The sequence below is a fragment of the Engystomops pustulosus genome, chromosome 1 (assembly GCF_040894005.1).
Source record: "Engystomops pustulosus chromosome 1, aEngPut4.maternal, whole genome shotgun sequence".
NCBI lineage: Eukaryota > Metazoa > Chordata > Amphibia > Anura > Leptodactylidae > Engystomops > Engystomops pustulosus.
The window spans coordinates 255,754,837-255,776,500 of NC_092411.1; the positions used below are offsets into that span (position 1 = coordinate 255,754,837).

Consider the following 21,664-nt stretch of genomic DNA (forward strand, 5'->3'; position numbering starts at 1 on the left):
CAATCTGAAGGTGTTTTTCGAAATCTAGATACCCAAATTGGTTGCTTTTGCTAAAAAATTTTTTTTTAAAAAAGAGAGACTCACCTCACCTCAGGGCTCCACCCCATGATTAAATTAGTAGTTCTCCATTCCCTTTTGCTTCCAGTCCATTCACGGTGGAAGTGATGAAGCTTTCTACACTGTAAATGTGACAGCTAAGCCAAATAAATGACAGGTGACTGCCAAGGCCAGAGATTTACTTCACTATTATTTGCAGAGTATATATGACAGCATCACTTTTGGACCAATGCCACCAGAAGCAGCAAAGTTTTGAAAGGGGAATTCCCACAAAGACAACATTATTAAATATACTTAGGCTAACAAAATAACAAATTCTCTTATTCAATGTTATTAACAAAAATACAGCATTTCACAGATAAAATTCTAATACTGCGAAGTAGCAGAGCTGAGTGTGCCATTGTGTCTTACATCAATTTCATGTCTCATCTCTTTCTATGTGTCTGATACTAGCATAATGTTCAGAAGCTAAATCAAAGTGTAGATAAACCCTGTACTCTTATAATTTAAGCACATAGTTATCACACAGTATCTCATAGCATAGAGGAATCATGACCTGTCTGCTCAGCTAGTGCCCGTCCATACTGCTGAATTTTACAGTGACCATCACTGAATGATAATAACAAAAACAGCAATTAAAATGTTCTTTATTGTGTAGACAACACTAGGGGGTTAAAATTTGAGAACTGGGCAAAAGTATTGTGCAGGATCGGTAATTGATGTGGCTGTAAGGTAGAACTCCAGTATGTTTTATGTGGTCCATCTGTGGTACTTAGTTTAAAGTTGTCCCTTCATTAAGAGTGCATGCTTACACAGTACAGTACTCCCATTTTTGATGATGCTCATTTTTGAGGCGAACACATGAGATTAATCTTAGGCAGAACTTCCCATTTTTGGCAGGACTATCTGAACATCTAATGTGTATGGGGTTGTAGTGAGTTTAAAGTGAAGAAGGGTCAGTCCTTTTTAATTTTAACATTTCTTAACCTTTTTAAAAGTTTTCCAACTTTTATTTTTCCATATGTTCTCACTAGGAGCTGAAAGGTTATGCAAGCTGTGATTTGTAATCCTCTTACTTTTCTGCTTTTACAAACAATGGTTTGTTTGGGGAAGAACTTAATACAGTCACATGCAAGACTTCAAAAATCTTACTTAACCATATTATGGCACATTCTGCTCATGTTCACAATAGCGTTTAGCACCGTTTTGCTTGGAATAAGAGGAACTTCTTGGGGCGTAAACAACCTGAAAAGAATTCAAGCATGGACTATGTGTCAATCTCTATATCTACATTCCTCTTTAGATATACCTCTTTGTTTCACATGTAGGGGATCTCATAGGTAGCATTCTTGGTTTGGGATAACAGCCAATATGATGTATAGCAGACCTCAGTGACCTAGTGACTTCACTTAAAAAGTCAGGTGGTTTTTGGACAATGTAACCTTACCCAGTTGAAAAGATAAAGGATAGAGTGTCAATGTAATATCCTGAAAACACATTATAAAGTGTCCCCCTAGGCTCCCTCTTACCAATGTCCCTTCCTCACAAACAATCTTGCCGTATGAGTGCTCTCCCTGTCTACATTTGTATATACATAATAGAGTACATCTAGATCCAATTGATCTTAGGTGCCAATTTGACCCATTTTCATGCAAATGTCAGAATTTTTTTATGCTCTTGAATGCTATTGCATTGATCTAGGGCCCCATTCTAATGTCAATAAATACACCCTTACACCAGATATGCCAAGAATTGAAACCTGATGACTAACAAAAATGAAACCTGATCTCATAAATGTTGATATTTTTTATTAATATGATATCCTGCTATTAGTAGCACAGATCGGGTACTGCTAATGCGCAGAATCAGGCTCTTAATACTTTTATGCAACAGAGGGCAATGTTGTTCTGCATGATCCAGCTTTAGGCTGTGTTCACACAGTGGCTTTGGCCTGTTCAATAAAACTCAGAGCAGGAACTGTAAAAAATATTTTCACTTTAAGGACAACTTCTATCAGAATCACTGATGGTAGATGATTAGTAATCACCGCCCCATCCTGTCCCCATGTACTAGAATCTTAGTTTGTTCTGGAATGGCCACATTTTAAAGATTTTTTTTTATAATATTCAAATTGACCCAAGAGGCTAATATTTTTATTCATGTCCCGGTCCTGTATTGTCCTTTCTGGCCTACACAGTTTTCATAGAACCGGTGACGACTTTCTGCAAATATTGCGAATGCGTGATTATTCCATTCCGTGCGCGGATGGCAGTGCAGCTGGACAAGGAATGTAATCATTGCATATGTCTGAGATTTGCAGAGAAACAGTGACGTTACCGTCTCTCTGCACGCTCAGTAGGCGGTGCCAGACAGGACAGCGGATGACCAGGGGTGGGGGATGGTGCATAAAATAAGTCCTTATGTATTTTGAGCATCATCAAAAATGGAAGTACTGTGTAGGATTACACTATCAATGAGGATGAATGAGGGGACAACTATAAGCTAAGAACCACTGAAACATGCAGGCGTAAACACAGTTCTACCTTGTAATCGTGTCAATAACAGCTCCTGTACAATACTTACAAAATTTTATGTTTCTGGTGGCATTGATCCAGAAGTCCTGTTGGTCCAGTAGCTCTGCACAGCCCCTCAGCCTTACTTGAATATTAGAACTAAGATTCTAGCAAAGGAAGGAAGGCCAGAACGGGAGGTGAGTACTCTTTATAAAAAGGAAACATTTACAATAAGAAAGCTACCCACAGGTCCTCATAGACTTGGGATTCAGTGTCCCAAATATCCCTATACGAGTACAAAACAACTTCACCAAACAACTGTGCCTGCACTTGGAGTAGAGAACTACGTTGGGTACAAGCGGTTATTTTGTATTGCAGCCCCAACATAGATGATATACAGTGATGTGGGAAACTAGCAGGACCTGTGGGTATTTTAGCATCCCAAGTTGCCCTGACAAGTTAAAGCTGGTCATACACTAGTTTGCTGTTGGATAAAGGATTGTGTAACCAACAGCCTATTCCCCCTGACTTCATAAGACACATGCATCCTTAGCCCAGCCCAATGTGCATATATGCAGAGAAGGGAGCACCACAGGATAAGGGATAACAATCTAATAAAGGTCTGACTGCTGGAACCCCCACTGATCATAAGAATAGACCCCCACCGATTTGGAGAAAGGACTCCTGCAGTTTACGAGTACAGACACCTGCAGTTCACAAGGTCCTATTCTCAGTAATTGAATGAAGTGACAGGTCGTGCCTGTGTCCTGCTACTCCATTGAATTATTTGTGAGCTGTCACAAATTGACTTGTACTGTGCCTTGGTTTCTCCAAGAAATCCCATAGACAATGAATGGGACTGCCAGACATATCTAAGTGCTGTGCTCGGCTGTTTCTTATACTCCGCTACTATTGAACGGAACAGTAGCACACCATGCTTGACCTTCCACTTCATCAGTTACTGAGAAGGGGAATAAGAATAATACATGGTACAACCCCTTAAACTTCAAAAGGACTAGGCTTGTCAAAATCCAACAGCTGATCCTTGATTTTTTCTACATCTGTTGTTAGGGGTCTAAAGGTGGGAGCCCCACATACACAATAAATTTGTATGATAGCCTCATAAAGACACTACTAGTCACTGGAATAGTAGAGTTACAGTACGTCTTGCTTTATTTTCGAAACGTTGACCATTACCTTTAATATGTCATCTGTCACCAATTCTGAGAACACTGAATCTGATGACAAGAGAATCGGATTAATCTAAAAATCTGATTAAATTGCATTCTTAAGAAATATTGAAGAATGCTGGAACCCTTACACATACCTAGAACATCCACTTAGAAGAACGGAATGAATGACTTGTCCTTCTAGAGACTCCTCCTCAGCTCCGTGGCCTGTTTATGTAAGCCAGGTGTAGTCTGTACTCACTTACTTTGCTCAAAAGATTTATATTTGTGCAAATTCTCAATTTGATATTTTTATGGTTAGAAATGTAAGGATTGCATTGTATAGTACCGTAATTATAAGCTTCATCTCTCTGCTATAAGGTAGCCCTCTGGGTAAATGTCTTGTTTAACAACCCGGTGAAAGTCCTTGTCTTGAAGTCACCCAACCTTGTTCTTACTAGACGGGAATGTCAGATAAACTACCAGACTAACTTCTTATCAGGATGGTAAGGTGTGATAGGGTTTTATAGTTTTTTTTTTTTTTGCTAGGTTCATAGCGGGGCTTGGCACTGGACCCTAGAAATAAAAACTCAGACGTTTAAAAAAACATTGCACAATTCTCGATTTTTAACCTTCATTTCCCTTATGCTTAGGGCCAATATATGTTTGTGTTATGCTTCCCCATTGACATGGAATACTTTATATACCCCAGCCTTTATGTAGAGATTAAATACTTTCAGGGACAAATTAGAACTGCTTTGAACCTTGAGCTGTATGAAAATTTTGGGCCCTTTTATAATGGTTTGACATTTACTGCCTATGTATGATGCCAGAACCAAGCTTCTTGGGACAATAATCCCTACTGCAGGTTTTTAGTTCTGCAGTTGAAAGACTTTCGAATGGGGGCTGACATCTTTGAATCCCACCGATCGAGATACCAGATCAAGAGAGCCAATTAACAGGCCAAAAACCTCTGTTATACCAGTCACTACTAATACAAATGACACATAATGGGAGGCCGTGTCCGAAATCTTGCATTTGGCCCAAAAATTTAAGTTGGGCCACTGGATCATCCTAGGTTTAGTGGACTTCAGTGGGGAGAAGGGATTAATCTGTTGTATCTGGTATCAGTTTACAACAACATCCCAGACGCTTTTTACTTATGATTAGAGATGAATGGACCCGAACTTTAAGTCCAGGTCTGGGTTTCGGGTGCATCCCAGACGACCTGGACATATGTCAATAGATTGCCAGCTGCGCAGCCAATCTGGTTTATTGGCCCCCCTACCTACTAACAATGGCTGTAACACAACCAAACCCCTTGTCACGGCTGCTCACCCGTGCCCCGACTTACCTGTCTGCGTTCCTGCTTCAGCTGCGTCGGTCAGGTGTGCACGTCCCCACCTCCTAGGGTGCGTGTGCACCAGCTCCCAAAGTCGCACCTGTGAACCGACCTGGTGGTACCACGGCGCAGCAAGTCCAACCCACTTTGCGGTGGGCTCTGGTGAAAACCGGGTACTACTGAGACTTCGCTCCCAGGTGTCGGCTTACAACATCTTCCACGGGGGTCCAGTTGGTCCATTACCCCTGGTGCCTGACACCCCTGACCCCAACTTAAAAAGTAATCTCGCTCATCTCTCATAAACTTACTCTTGTGAATATGCCTGGAAATTAAGCAATACGTTACTGAAAAAACATCACACTTGTTATTCCTCAGACTTTAGAAAATGTAATCAACAAAAGGAAAGCGCACGACCCTTTACAGATAAAAGTCAGGAAAACAAAGTGAAGAATCAGCACACACATTATCAAAAAGCTATTTTTACTAGAGAAAAAAAAAACTCAGCTGACTCATATCCATGAGTTTTTCATAGCGGCACACAATGTGACATAGAAATATTAACATTAAATGTTTCCTAAATGGAGACAACAAGGACATCAGAAAAACCATGGGAGAGTCTGCAGAGGTCTGAGCGACGCTGAACGTTATTATGTCACTGTCAGGAGTGTTCAAGGAAACATGGGTATGAAATGAATGGGATTTGATGACTAACCATCTTGTCCCAATTATTATTCTTTTATCCCAGCATTGCTCATACTATGATGATACTCAATAGGGCAGACTTATATCATGCTCGTGCTAGGTACTAGAACAGGAGCAGGCTATGGCTATTGAGTATGTGCGGGCAGGTACCCCCCCCCCACGCCAGCCCACTCAGCTGCTGGGTGCACCATCACACCCCTACAAACCAAGTGGGCATGGAGGGAGGAATAGGACAATTCCTTGTTGTTCTCTTTTCATTAAAATGAAAGGTATTGCCTATATTTTTAAGATGGAGGCAATTAAAGGGGTTGAGCCATGAACACCTTTATCACTTTTCCAATGTCTGAAAGTTGGGGGTCTGACTGCTGGATCCTGCACACAATTCACTTCTGCAACCTGTCCCTAAAAGTCTCATTCTTCTAATCCCAAGGACTTCCAATGCCAAGGACTTCCAATGCAGAGGACTTCTAATGCCAAGTTTTGTCAATAAGAGATCCCCAATCATTTAAATATTTTAATTGTCAACAATATAAACAATGTTATTTATAATGAAAGATGTGGACAACTTACGTGGCTTTATCTGATCATTATTACTTGAGAACACAGTATCAGCCTAAAAGCCTCAATAGCAATGTTCTATAGTGATCCTAGGGATTCTAATAACAGGTCAGTATGTGAAGTATGTGACTGACCCTGACATTTTGCTGCCCAAATAATCAGGTCTTGAGTTCAAATCCCATTCCATGTTTAAAACATGCTGAAAGGTGACTGACTTTCAACGAATAAGGGAGGGGGAAATTTTTCTGTCTGTGTTGAAGAAGCATCAGAAAACTGTGGCAAAAATGTGAAAAATGTAATGACATTAAAGTAGAAAATAGATTGAATGGCAAACATCTAAAACTTGCAAATATAAGATGCTGAAAAATTGTAAAAGATAGTAGTTAAAAAAAAAGAAAAAATATGTAAAAGAAGCAAAGTATAGCAGACAGATTTAAGGGTGCCTCTTAACAAATGTTGCACATTTCATTCTGGTTACCCCTTGACCTATGACCTAGCATTTGCACGTGTCCTATAACTGTGCACTGAAAAGCATGTGCTGGTTGTATGCACTTTTACTCTTGCTTCAGGCTCTTGTCTCTGTGACACATTTTCTTCCCCAGACGCTTCATCCATTTTTCTCAGCAGGTGCCAGGTGACAGGTGCACATAGTGATAGCTGAGCTCCTCCCCGATTGGAAACATAACTAATAAGGGGTTAATACAACATTTTACATCTCATGCCAAAGGGCCCTGGGGCAAACTGAGGAAACTGGCCCATCGTATATAGAAGCACCTGTAAGATTTTGACTAGCATAACTTAATGATGTCAAGGGCAGTTCCAAATGGGCATGAATATAGAACCAAACATAGCAGCTAGTTGTGGACTCTAGAAATAAGTAGACTCCTTCTACTGTGATGTTAGTTGCAGTTACTAATGACCGTCAACAATGGAAGAGAATACAGAAACTGAATTGACCCATCATATGGAGTCTCTTTGCTAATTTTGTCATATGAAACGGCCCTTCTAGGCATTAATTATTCATAATTTCTAAAGTGGGCCATCACAAAATATCCACATGAATGCATGTTTTCCGTTCCATAGATACTTAAATTTGTCTGTTTTCTATTATGTAAGATAACTATCCTTTTATCGTGACGTCACTGTGTGCTTTATACCTCATTTCTAATATCACTAAGCGTATGATTCCTATACATTAAAGAAACCGACATGATCATATACTTTACATTTTGCTGTATGATAATGTGGGGTCTTCTCTTGTGTTGTAGGACCCGGTGGTTACTTCTTACTTTTCTTCTAAGGTTTTTTATTTTCTTTTATGTTCTAGGTATCACAGATGAACAGGCAGTACAAAGGTCTGTCAGGTAGAGCGGTGTGGTAAGAGCACCTCCTCGACTAGTATTAAGTAAACACTGGAGTCCTCTGATGCCCTTGAGCTGTGTGAGCACTGAAACTCAGTAGACTTGAGAAAACCATTCAGAAGGCACACAATCCCATCGCAGCCCTCTCCCGTCTCCACCAGTAAACAGGTATGCCAAACACGCAGAAACCTTTCTATAATTTGGCACATTGGACCTCTGAACTTTGCTTTCTTTTATCACTCATGAACTGGCTCCTTAGTAGACGGATTAACAATTTACTAACCTTACAAGTTACCTCGTCTGAGGAGCAGATCATTTCTTAGGTTTTTTTAGAAGATTATCTAATGTGTGTCTAAAAGTAAAGTGGAATGGCTTAACCTTTACATGTCGCTGGTGTGGTTTTTAGGTAATCGGAGGTACATTCTGTTCATTTCATCCTGGATTGTGTCTCTGAACTTTAATAGGTTTAGTTAAGGGTTTGGAGAAGGATGGACAATTCTTAGCCCTATTTAACTACTTGTGGCAAGTCCTTGTGTAGTTGTATGAACTTTACTAGGTGTAGATACTTTGCCTTTGACAGAGTAAAATGCAGTATTACTTCATGAGCCAGTCTTTAGTTTTCTTTACTGCCAGACACACCTTTTCTTATCACCGTACAACAAAACCAAAGGTTAATGTGACTACACTGTTTCTAAAAATCCCTCTGTATTTTTACTGTGGTGGAGATACAAAGAATAAACACGAGGACACCACACCTAAAGCATAGACTGAACCATTAAGAAAGGCCGTAGTATTCATCATTTATAACCAACATTTCCACTTTAATATGTTTTAGTATTTTAAAAGGAATGTCTATTAATGAGGTTAACTTAGTACATGTCATTGACTAGAGGTTGGTGAGGTTCATACCCAGATCCTGTAATGATCAGCAGATATTACCCCCAACATCGCCAGTGAATGAATAGGTGGGAAATGTCAGCTTAAACCCCTTTTACCCAAAGTATAGGTCCAGGTTCTGCATTTGGGCAAGTTCCTCCTAACCCAGACATATTGCCGGTAAGTTAATGTCTATATCAATGTGCCAGGGCTATGATTGGCTAGGGGGACAACCGGCAGCCAATCCTGCAATATGTCGGGGCCGGGAGGAACACGCATGAACAAGGAACCCAGACCTGAACCTCGGTTCTGCTCATCTCTAGACAGTGATTAAAGCAGTTGTCAACGTTCCTCAAATGTCCTTAGAGAAATTAAATAAATATAACCCTAGTTTGCTTATATCCAGCACTAAAGCTCATTCTGTTCTATGTAATAGGCCTTTAGGCAAATGACTGCTTCAACCAAGCAGTGACATTTTGTAGTTATGGGTATGAATGCTACCTTTATGATTGGAACCGCCAGGATGAAGCATCACCATGTTCCATAATCACAGGCCTGTTGGTTCCAATCATAGAGATAATCATTCATAGCCATAACTACCAATCATCACTGAATGGCTGTAGTCGTCATATGCTACTAGGCCAAATAAATGACTGGGAGAAACATAGGTGATGCAGCACCGAACAAAATAGGAACTTAACACAATAGCAAACAATAGGACTCGATAACACATATAATATTCAGATATGCAGCCGCATAGTTCTTATTTTCAGTTGTGATCAATGGTAAAAGAGGAATTCCACCAGAAAGGAGAAGTAATAGGCCAACATTCCCAGTGATGGAATATCTGACACATACCTTCATTGACTGGTTTATAAAACACCATAGTACTTCCAATTTGGAAATCAGTGGGGGACCAAACTTACTGACCTTCCCCTCACCCAGTAGCCTTTTTTGACTTGTCACTGTGACATGGAAGCTTTTAAGGTGTATTTCCCCTTTAATGTGTATTAGGAGCAAGAATTAGAGCGAGGAGCACCAAGCAGACCTATGTCCAGGTCTGCCACAATATCAGTGTAAGGCTGCATGCCTACGAGCGCATACAGTCAGTGAAAAATGCTCCGTGCACTGAAAGGACCTCCCAACCTGAACCTCTTATCATTGGACTGAACTCAGAATATCAGTTCAGTCCAGTGATACCAGGTTTGAGACAGCTGATCTCTTAAGCGCATGGAGCATTTTTCTCTGACTGCACTCGCTCGTAGGCAAGTGGCCTAAGCCAGAGAGCTCTGAAACGCAACCCAGGGTCTCATCAGTGAGGCCCAATCAAAGGTCTTATGGAAGAAGTTTTCATCATGTAAATATCCTCCACCCTCCAGATGCATTAAATCAAAGTTGAGGATAGGAGATTTCTGCTAGAAATACAGGTCCTAATCGCACTTAAACTTGACGGTAAATACATGTTATGAGGATTCAAAGCAGACGACCCCTCCCCCTTATGATATTCCTAATACTTTTTCTAAACTGTGCAACCCTAAATATACATACATGTATCTTCTACAGTTGGGAGCCCATTCCTTCTGGACTAGATATACTGATTTAATGTGGCTTAATCCCACATCATGTTTTTAGACTTCTTGTAGGTCATACTTGGTGTTAAGGGGGGTGCCTTTTAAGATAGCAAAAGGAGCAATTGTTTCCCATTTAGCACCTTAAAACATGTATTTGCATACTTCCCAGAATTCCCTAGTAGAGCATCTATGGCTTTAAGGTGGCCTTAATTGGCAATCTCTCCATAAGGAGAACCGTTTGACCCTCTTCTATATACCGTAATATACTACATTTTAGTAAACATTAAAACTATTGGTAACATTTAAAAAAAAATCGCCCTGTGAAACTGATCTGATACCAATAACACAACAAGTGTCCTGAACGTTCTCACAGGCTGAATCTTTACCACCTTCAAAGTTCTGTGTGACTGTTCCTGAATATTATTTTTCATCCTTCATACAATGTTTGCACTGAGGGTGGAACACAGGGGTTGTTTAGTGTCTAGTGAAACATTTACTAGAAGCAATCGACCGTGAGTTTGAAGGGCATTCCATTACCAGCCTCGTTCTCTGAAGTAACAGGGTGAGAGGGACAAGCTTGTTAAAAATATAGACTAAAAAAAAAGGAGAAAAAAAACTTCGAAGGACACGTAGCTAGTACAACATGTCTCATTACCGTATTTTCCGGACTATAAGGCGCAATTAAAAGCATTGGATTTCCGTGGAAATCCAAAGTGCGCCTTATAGTCCGGTGCGCCCTATGTATGGCGCTGGGCACAGGGCAGCGGACCATACTTACATAGGTCCCCGCTACCGGAGACCGGAGACAGCAGATCTCCAGCGGGAGATCTGCTGTCTCCGGTAGCGGGGACCTATGTAAGTATGGTCCGCTGCCCTCCTCCACCTCCCCCTCACCTTCCCCGCTCACCTTCCCCGCGTTCCCTGTCGCGTCTCGGCGTCGCGTCCCGTCGTCCCGTCGCCGCGTCCCGTCGGGTCTCCGCCACGCCCCCGGACCTCCGCCACGCCCCTGGACCCCGCGCCTTATAGTCCGATGCGCCTTATATATGTAATTATTACATATATAAGGCGCATCGGACTAATGAGCCTTATAGTCCGGTGCGCCCTATAGGGCAAAAAATACGGTACATTATTGAGTGGATGTTCTAGTGATATTTTGTTTGTGTGAGTCTTAACTTACACTGACATGATAGAATGATATCATGACACACGTCATAATAGTATATTCCAAATGGTATATCATGATATAGCTCCAATACACAAATATGACAATTCATCAATATCTCTATAATTAGTTGATATATTCTTACTCTAAAAAGCAGAGCCACCTACAAATATTCCCTGCACTATACATCACCAAATCCTTTATCTACAAGGACTACAGGGAGACATTAAACCATATCTCTAGATGTCAAAATATACTATATCCCCCGATGGGTCTGAATCTTTCTGGCTGATCAGAATTTAGAATATAATAGGAGCCCATTTACTAAGGGTCCGTTGGACGCATTTCCGTTGGGTTTCACGCCTTTTTCCGATTTGCCCTGAATTGCCCCGGGTTTTTGGTGCACGTGATCGGATTGTAGTGCATCGGTGCCGGCTTGCATGTGACACAAATTGGGGGGTGTGGACGTTGGACAACCCGACTGATTCGGAAAAACTGCGGAATTTAAAAACCAAATTGTGTCGCAAGATCAGCACTCACATACACGGGGAAGAAGAAGGTGAACTTCGGCGGACCTCAGCGGGGGAAGCGACACATGCAGGAAATTGGACGCACGATCTTAGTGAATCGCGGCAGATCCGAATCCTCGGCGGACATTCTGGATCGGCTGCGTCAACGGGACGGGTAAGTAAATGTGCCCCAATACCTTAATAACATGATATAATGTGACTTCAGTGATGATTAGTTAAATTAGACCCTAGATAATGGTTGTCAAGATCAAACAACAGATCAAAATCTTATAGTCTAACTTCAAATGGCCAATGGTACCTGCAAGTCAATAAAGATGTAGCATTCATTTCTTAACCAAACCCCCCCCCACCACCACCACCACCACCACCACCACCACCACCACCACCACCACCACCAATGAAAATCCCCCATAGCGGTTGTAGAGCTGCATGTAAAAGCTGAATCAGGTTTTCCCATGCTGCCCACCTCATGGCCCGTACACCTTGTTTTTGTCATGGGTGCTCTAGACGATAACAGCTAAAATAGTAAAACAATAAAACAATAAATATCCACCTTTTGCTTTAGCCTGCATACTATTTCCAATAGAGAAAGGGGACTATGTTGTTGTTGGAAACCCCAAGCAGATACATATCTACGAAGGGATCAAAAGTTCATATATGTTGAAAATCAACATGCCTGATCTCTTCTCACCCAATGACATATTAGCAGATTCTACTTTTGGGCACTCCTTCCAAATTGGTGGGGTTTACTGACCTTTTATAATGCACAGACTAGTTTTTGTCTATTAAACTGTATTCTGTATACTATGGGGGGTATTTAACATACTCTGGTGCACCAACTGCCCCTTCCCCAGGGTAGCATAAACATCAGGAAGCTTAGACCTGTTTGTGGGCTTTAGAGAGGAACGCCGTGCACCAACCAACTCGACCGCCGACTGTGACCTTTCATGCCCACTTGGCGTAGGGGGGACATGAAATAATCCCAATTACTGGGCGTTTGCAAGTTATTGTGATAATAATCAACTTTTTGATAACTCTCCACCTATAGGTTTATGTCATTTACCAACTGTCCAGTTATGATGCACTTGATGTTGTGCATTGTTATAACCCCTAATGTGGTAACTGAAATATATGGTCATCTTTACACCTTGTACTTCTGGACCATGTATTAGACCTTTCCAGGAGGCTAAATGTTCCATCAGAATTTAATTAATTTACATTTTTTTACCCCTGAAATCACTAAATATGTTAATCTATATCTCCTGGCCCTGCAATGGTTCCTTATGTAGGTTTCTAGGTATACTGATCTTATCTTCACTGTTCTCATTTGTGTGACTACTTAAAGAGGACCGGTCACCCTGAAATAGCCCCCCACCAAATGTGTCCCCCATAACCCTCTCTCTAGCCTCTAGCCCCCAGCAATTCTTTTTAAAATCTATGGTCGGAAAGCTGGTTTAAACAGATCCGACCTCTTACAAAATAAGAGGTCAGATCCTCATATCTGGTGGGCTGCAGTTGGCGTTATTCATAAGGGGGCCGGCCGACACTCCCCCAGCATACCCCCTGTCAGCTAGGACCTATAGGAGAAGCCGTCAGCATGTATTGCGTAATCGATGCGTCGGAGCCGCCGCTGTTTCCGCCGCCAGTTTTCTGTCAGCCTTTGCATGTTCTTTTCAGTTCAAACTGCTTGCACAGGTATTCAAGAAGTGTCCACACCACATTCGACACCACATTCATGAAACACAAATTTCATCACTGAAATGAGCGTTCTTGTGCTCCGTCGAACCGTGCACCACATTTAACCTACAAAGTCAGACATAAGTGTGTAGCACGCCCCATGTAAAGATGCACCAAAAAAAAGTTGTGCACTCTGTCGGGCAGTGCAGGAGGCGCCAGATTCATGAAGTATGCACTATACACAAGCGAACTGCACACAGCGCAGATTGCACTATATTTAGTAAATGTGGGCCAATGCAGGTGTAATGTCCTGGAGTTGGGTCATTACTAAATCTACTTGGTGTTCATGCTAAGTGGACCAGGTTGGGACTGGCCATCCCACTGGTCCCAGCAACTCAGGTATTAATTCTACTGGCCACACTCTCCAGCCTCTAAAGTAAAGCTGCACTGCCAATTTATTCCTATCCCATTCTATTATATGCCATTGCTGAGCCCCACTTGCGATGTGACAACCCCACCAAGTGGCAGAAACCTGTAGGGTGCATTGTGTATGCATGAGTACAATCTTGTATTCTGTAAAGGTTAAACTACTTTGTGTTGACAATAAGTCTGCAAAACTTGTTACATTCACAGAACTATTGACTGGTTTCCCCCAGAATGTATCCACCCACCAAGGGTATATAAGTTAAAGCAAACCTGTCATCAGATAAAAATGACATTTCTGGTAACAGGATCACTGTAAGCCCTGTCTGTAATGCTGGGTCTTTCTGATAGTTTGGTTAGTAGCTGTAAGCGTTCAACTATTTCAGGAGAGTTTGCTTTCAAGCCTCTCTCACCCCCTGTCAGAAGTCAGGTTGGGGGTCCATCTTATTGTTATCCCCGACACCCACAAGCTTGCACCAAATTTAGCTGCCCATGCAGCAGAGACCTATCCAGCTCCTCTACAAAAACAATACAGATTCCAGCCACGCAGAGCCACCCAATATCTTCAGCCCAGGACCAGTTATTTTACAAACCCTCTTTTTTTCTTTGCGTCACCCTGTTGGCCCTAGCGTGGATGAGGCCTACCCTAGGAAATAGTGCTACCATGACACAAGCTTTAGGCCACAGCCAAGCTAGCCAGTCCCTTCCTAGCCCACAAGCTGCCCTCCACCAACATCCCCAGCTAAATAAAGGCACACGCCTATTGAGGAAGCAGCTAGCGAAACATGCGTTGGGGCGAGGTGACAGTGGCAGCTGATTGCAGAGGTAATGATTGTTGTGCCAGCAATATATATTCAGCGTTAAACTTATACATAATATGACTTTATTGGCAATATGTTTCCTTATGACCCTATGCATAATGAGATGGAATTTTCCAAGAAAGCCTGTAGAGACCTGTAGAGTCAGGAAATCTATTACCAAGGAAATCTATTATTTAGCGCCCACTTGCAACAGTTTTGTTCATCCCTCAAAAATTTGGGACCATTTTTATTGAGTATGTCAATGTAATAAAAAAAAATGAAATAAATATTTCTAACTTTTAAAAAAGAAAAGTGGTTATGTTCCTTATATTGTGGTGAAGTGTAAATAAATGTTCCTGTCACCTAAGTGTCGTTATTGCACAGGCAGCATGTTATAGAGCAGGTAGGGGCTAGCAAGATTGTACATAGTGTCCTGTCTGCGTGTAGCATGTTATAGAACAGGGAAAATTGTATATAGTGTCCTATCCACAGAAATCCTGCTTAAAACTGAAACCTATTTTTAGGAGCAAACAAAATTCACAATAGTACACATGCTCCATAGTGTCCTATCTGCAGGTGTCATGATATAGAGCAGCATGGGATGAGCAGATTATACATAATGCCCTATCTGCTGACAGAGTGTTATGGAGGAGGAGGAGCTGACAAGATTGTAGATAGCGACCTATCTGCAGGCTGCATGTTATAGAGCAGGAGGGACTGACCAGATTGTACATACTGTCCTATCTGCAGAAATCTGGCTTAAACCCACATAAACCTATATATCGCAGAGCTCAGCTTCTCTTCCTGTATTATATCCTGCTTTCAGGATATAATACAGACACCTCCTTACCTGATCACTTTAGTTGTCAAAGAAATCTTCTTCTATGCCGCAGGCCTCTGCTGATACAGTATGTGCAGCCTGCCCACATGCAGATGTCCTGGTTATCATCACAATGAAACCATCCATCAGTTATTTGCTGACTTTTTCCTGCATTCCTGTTATTGTACATTCTGTCAATGCAAAGAGTTAAAAAAATATGACGTTGAGAACAGAGGATACTTTTTTTGTCTGTATCTCCCACTGAGTAAAATCTTCTCTTCAAGGCCATGTACAAAACATACTTGCCCTATTGGCCTCGGGGCTAGTTTCAATTCAACAATTCCTGATTTTGGAAACAATGCAGAGAGCCCTGACTGCTTCCCCTTTCTCCAACTGCAGACACATTGTCCTCTTGTTTGCATGAGAACAATATAAATGAAGACCTGAGCGCAGAGCAGACCCAGGTAAGTTCAGTACAATCCTCTGTAGGGTTAGGATACAACCCCCTGATCTTATCTGGAGCTGATTACTTTCATTTGGAATATGTAAGGTCATTTTGGGAGGCAAAGAATTTTCGTTGGTGGAAGTTTTTCTCACTTGTTTCATGGTGAATGATCCCCTGGTTGTATATAGAAGGATGGAGCTTCATATCCTCTATACACGAGTGTAAGAAGGCAGAAGACATGGACTACAGTGTGGTGTAAGTAGCTAGAATGTGGGCTGGAGTATTCTAGGCTATAGATCTGTTTAGCTTTATATTTGGGAACATATGGCACTCTACTTGTATGATATTGTAAAAGACCATACTTTGACACCCCTATGATGTCTTTATTCTAATGTCAGTATTATCTCTCATCCGTGTTTCTCTGTAAACCAGGAAATAAACACATGCACAGACACACACGTACATACAAACACATACACGCTGCAAATAATAAGGAAATAAACACACGCACACACACACACATACATATGCACACACACATACATATACACACTGCTAGTCACCAGGAAATACACACACACACACACACATACATACACATATACAGCCAGGAAATAAATACACATACACATATACACACGGTCAATCGCCAGGAAATACACGCACACACATACATATATACACACTGCTAATCACCAGGAAATACATACACATATACACACTGCTAATAACCAGGAAATGCATACACATATACACACTGCTAATCATCAGGAAATACATAGACATATACACACTGCTCATCACCACGAAATACACAAACACACACACACACACACACACACACACACACATATACACACTGCTAATCACCAGGAAATACACACACACACACACACACACACATATACACTGCTAATCACCAGGAAATACACACACACACACATATACACACTGCTAATCACCAGGAAATACACACACACACACACATATGCACACTGCTAATCACCAGGAAATACACACACACACACACATATGCATAGCTCCCAACCGTCCCGATTTTGACGGGACTTTCCCGTTTTTCGTACCTCTGCCCCGCGTCACAGGCAGCTATGAGATTGTCACGGATTTTCCCCCCAGGTCCCGCTGTGTCCCGGCGCTGTGTCCGCATAGTAAATACTTTGAAAGCCAGAACTCACAGTACAGAATGGCTTCTACAGACATCGGGAGGGAATCCTTTTCAGAGAAGTGTCGGCTTAGCGGAGAGAGCAGGGACCACGTCATCAGCTTCAGATCAGCATCTGTCCATATATGGTCACTGCATCTCCTAGGGTTCACCAGAGCAGACATCGGGCAGGGAATCCTTTTCAGAGAAGTGTCGGGTAGCAGAGAGAGCAGGGACCACGTCATCAGGTGAGATCAGCATCTGTCCATATATGGTCTCCAGGGCTTCCCCAGACACAAGCTATTTATATAATTAAATTACATAAAGTTTTGGCCAGGCTGAGATTCGAACCTGGGACCCTCTGCACCATAGACAGGAGCTTAACTAACTGAGCTATAAGCCCAGTGATACAGAGCTGAGGATTTCTGGTAACTAAGAAGTGTTATCTGCCAGTGTTACACTGTGACACAGACTAATGCACTGATATATAGAGAGGGATCTTCTCAGAGATTATTATTGTAATTATTGAGACTATTATTATTATTATTATAAATTTTATTATTTTTATTATTATGGAGATGATTATTAATAATGGTAAAAATAATAATAATCATCTCAATAATAATAATAATAATAATAATCTCCATAATAATAATAATAGTCGCAATAATTACAATAATCTGAGAAGATCCCTCCCTATATACCAAGGCAGTATATAGTCATAGTTCTTAGTTACCAAAATTCTCCACCTTGTTAATCACTGAGATTATAGCTCAGTTGGTTGAGGCGCTGTGTTATTATTGTACATGGACACTGCAGGTTCTGGGTTCAAATCCCAATGAGGATAATTTTTTTTTTTTTTATTGAGATGATTTTTATTATTTTAATATGGCTAAAATTTGGGGCGTGGCCAGGGAGTGATTGGGGGTATGGCTTAGGGGGATCGCCTTGTCACTCTTTCCTTTCCACAAATGTTGGGAGGTATGCATATGCACACTGCTAATCACCAGGAAATACATACACATATACACACTGCTAATCGCCAGGAAATACACACACATACACATATACATACTGCTAATCACCAGGAAATATACACACGCACATACCCATACACATATACATACTGCTAGACACCAGGAAATTCAAACACACACACATACACATATACACACTGCAAACCATCAGGAAATAAACACATATACAGACACACACATACATACACATGCACACACTGCAGATCATCAGGAAATATGGATACACAACCAAGAAAATAAACACATGCATACACACACACACTGCGTGGCCGTTAGGAGCACTCCCCCCCTGCTTCTGAGATTATAGGTGGTGCAGAGCCGAGGTTGAGACTGAGACAGAAGTGAGCTGGATCATTAGGCTTCGCTCACTGAAAGGAGCTCTTCTGGCTTCTGAACTGCTCTCTATCATATATAATGTAGGGAGGCGTCATTCAGGGGCGGAGTCTACCATTAATGGGTGGGGTTATTGGCTCTCTGACCGGAGCCGACTAGTGTAGGAGGATTTTTATTAGAAATAGAGACATGAACTGAGAGAAGTTAGAGAAGGTGGAGGAGAGACCCCCCCCCCCATTAACACCCGGGATAATAATAATAATAATTCTTTATATAGTGCACACAGATTATACAGCGCTGCACAGAGTGTGTGAGATTGGTCCCTGTCCCCACGGGGCTCACAATCTAAACAACCTACCACTATGTTTTGGAGTGTGGGAGGAAACCGGAGAACCCGGAGGAAACTCACACAAACACGGAGAGAACATACAAACTCTTTGCATATGTTGACCTGGGTGGGATTAGAACCCAGGACCCCAGCGATGCAAGGCAGAAGTGCTACCCACTTATCCACCGTGCCACCCCAACAAACATCACATGTCCTGTCCTCCTGCGTGGCCCAACGCTTTTTACTGCAATTTGATGGAAACCTCTCAGCGGATCAGCTCTCTGGTGGGAGCCGGCTCCCATCGTTTACTGTAAAGAGTTGGCACAAACAACCCATAACTATTAATAATTTTTTAACATGTGATAGTGACAGGTCAGAAGTTTGAATTGCTGGGGTCAGACTTTAAGGAAGTGGGGTACAGTCAGCAGTAGAGCTTCTGCCCTTGCCTCAGTTTCTTAACCTCCGTTTTTGAGAGCTATGGGGGCTAGAGTTTATTCCAAAGAGGAAGATGTATGAAACTGCTTGTTTTTATATAGAAGAGGCTCTCAAATATGAGGAAGTCAGTTCCTATATCTGTGTTAGTAATGCGAGGCCATTGTCCTTACTGAAAGGGACTGAGTGTGTAAGATAATCTGAGTAAGACCAGTGTAAGCATTATGAATAAAAGGATTTTAATATTTAAATCCTTGATTTTTTACTTTACCTTATGTAATATTCAGAATCCTTCTGGAGTCTCCAGCTTTTATTTCTCCATTCCAACCATATGGCATTGCCATAGAAGTGATGGGAGCAGTGGTCAGGCGTGTGCACTACTGCTCCATTCATTTGGGAAACTTCAGGACTCCTCTACTCTTGTTTCCTGGGGATTTGACCACTAGATGATGTTTATCTTCTATTCATATATGTCTTTAGTGGGGAAACCCCCTTCATTTGAAACTCCCTATAACAGTACTCTTAACCACTTAAAGACCTGACTGTTTTTAATTTTTGGGTTTCTGTTTTCCACTTTCCAAAATGGGTTGTTAAAGGATATTTTAAAAAATTAGTAAAAAGTTAATGCTCTATTGTTACAATACTACAACTATAACTACTGCATATACAGTCGGTCCCCTTCTTAAGAACACCCAACTTACAGATGACCCCTAGTTACAAACGGACCTCTGGTAATTGGTAATTTACTCTGCTTTAGTGCAGTGGCGTAACTAGGAGAGAAAGGGCCCCTTAGCAGGCTACTGCATGGGGCCCCCCTACCCACTTAAAAGATATACATATTAGTATACTCACACATGCGAGTCACAATCACATAGAAATACACTCATGTGCATATACACACACATACAGTGCCATATGCAACATACTCACATACAGTGTATACAAACACCATATACACATCACAGATACTGCATATATACATCACAGTATATGTTACATACATATTATGCTGGAAAATGTGCAGTACAATATAGATATAATGATGCACATCCTCCATTTTTTATTGTGTCAGGTCAGATGATTGGGCCCCCTGACACTGCAGGCCCCATAGCGGCTGCTATGGCTGCTACCGCTGTAGTTACGCCCCTGCTTTAGTCCTAGGCTACTGTAAACAGCTATAACAGTTACCAAAAGTGTCTGCAAATAAGCTTTATTGTTAATAGTGGTTCTAAAGAAAATCCAACATTTTTAAAATCCAATTGTCACAGAGACCAAAAAAAATTTGGATGGGGTTACAATTATAAAATATACAGTTCCAACTTACATTCAAATTCAACTTAAAAACAAACCTACAGAACCTAACCCGGGGACTGCCTGTACTAGATAACACATTTTAACTGCATAAATTCTTGCTTTTATACCATTCTGAATGTGAAGGTCATATGAGGTCAGCTCTAAATGTTACCCTACCTCCAAGAAATTCATAATGTAGTATAAATATTCATTAGTGCTAAATCCAAGCATCTAATACACGTGTACCATTTTTTTTAAAAAGGAACCTACCTATTTTATCTCTGATTTGTAGACCTTTAACTTGTGTCCATTATCAAGGGGGTAACTAAAAATGACTAGACCCCATGGCAAAGCTTAAGTCACGGGCACCCCCATTCCAGTTACTGTTCGCTCCAGTTACTGTTCGCTGGGATATGCAAATATGGCAGCCTCCACGACGTACACTTACCCCTTACCCCTTTGTTAAAATGTATTTAGAGTCTGAAACCCCCCTGCTACTAAACCTACAAAGTGTAATGCCCATTTTAGTTCCTCCCAGATGGAATAATGTCTCCTTCTCTTTTGTGAACAATTATAACGTCCCCCCTATCAGTAGCCTCCCACATACATACTGTCAACTCTCTCTTGTCCTCCCACCTAAAATGTTCCCCTTTCTGTAACCTCCTACCCCATGCCTCACTTTCTGTAGCCCCCCACTTAATGCTTCCCTTGCAGTAGCCCCACCTATTGACTCCCTTACTGTGACGGGTCACCTTTCTTCAACCTTTCTGTGGCCTCCCAGCTAATGCCCCTCTGTAGCCCCATTTTTGTAGCTGATTCCCACACCTTATGCCCCCCTTTTAGAAGTTACCACATTTCATGTAGCCCTATCCCGTCATAGCCCCTCGTGCAGTCAAATTGTCAAAATGTGTGTGTGTTTTTTTCCTTTTTAGCTATTGATGGAACTATCCTGATTTGCAATCTCATTCCAAAACCAATTGCCCTGACAATTTTCCCCTTCACTGATCACAGGTTATATAAGTTGATGGGGTGAGCATTAGATGATGTAGGATCTTACTCCAGCAAAAACATCG

At 41.5% G+C, this 21,664-nt stretch overlaps 1 protein-coding gene across 5 annotated transcripts in view; it reads left to right on the forward strand.

Annotated features, from left to right (window-relative positions):
- Positions 1-21,664, forward strand: part of RBM47 (RNA binding motif protein 47) — a 111,009-nt gene that overhangs the window by 51,452 nt on the left and 37,893 nt on the right. For 4 of the 5 annotated variants that reach the window (XM_072125293.1, XM_072125272.1, XM_072125282.1 and 1 more), the window contains one exon: positions 7,669-7,870. The gene's annotated coding sequence lies outside the window, so the exon portion shown is untranslated. Of the gene's footprint in view, positions 1-7,668; positions 7,871-15,927; positions 16,026-21,664 lie in introns of those variants that run through there. The other variant, XM_072125321.1, reaches the window with a different exon arrangement.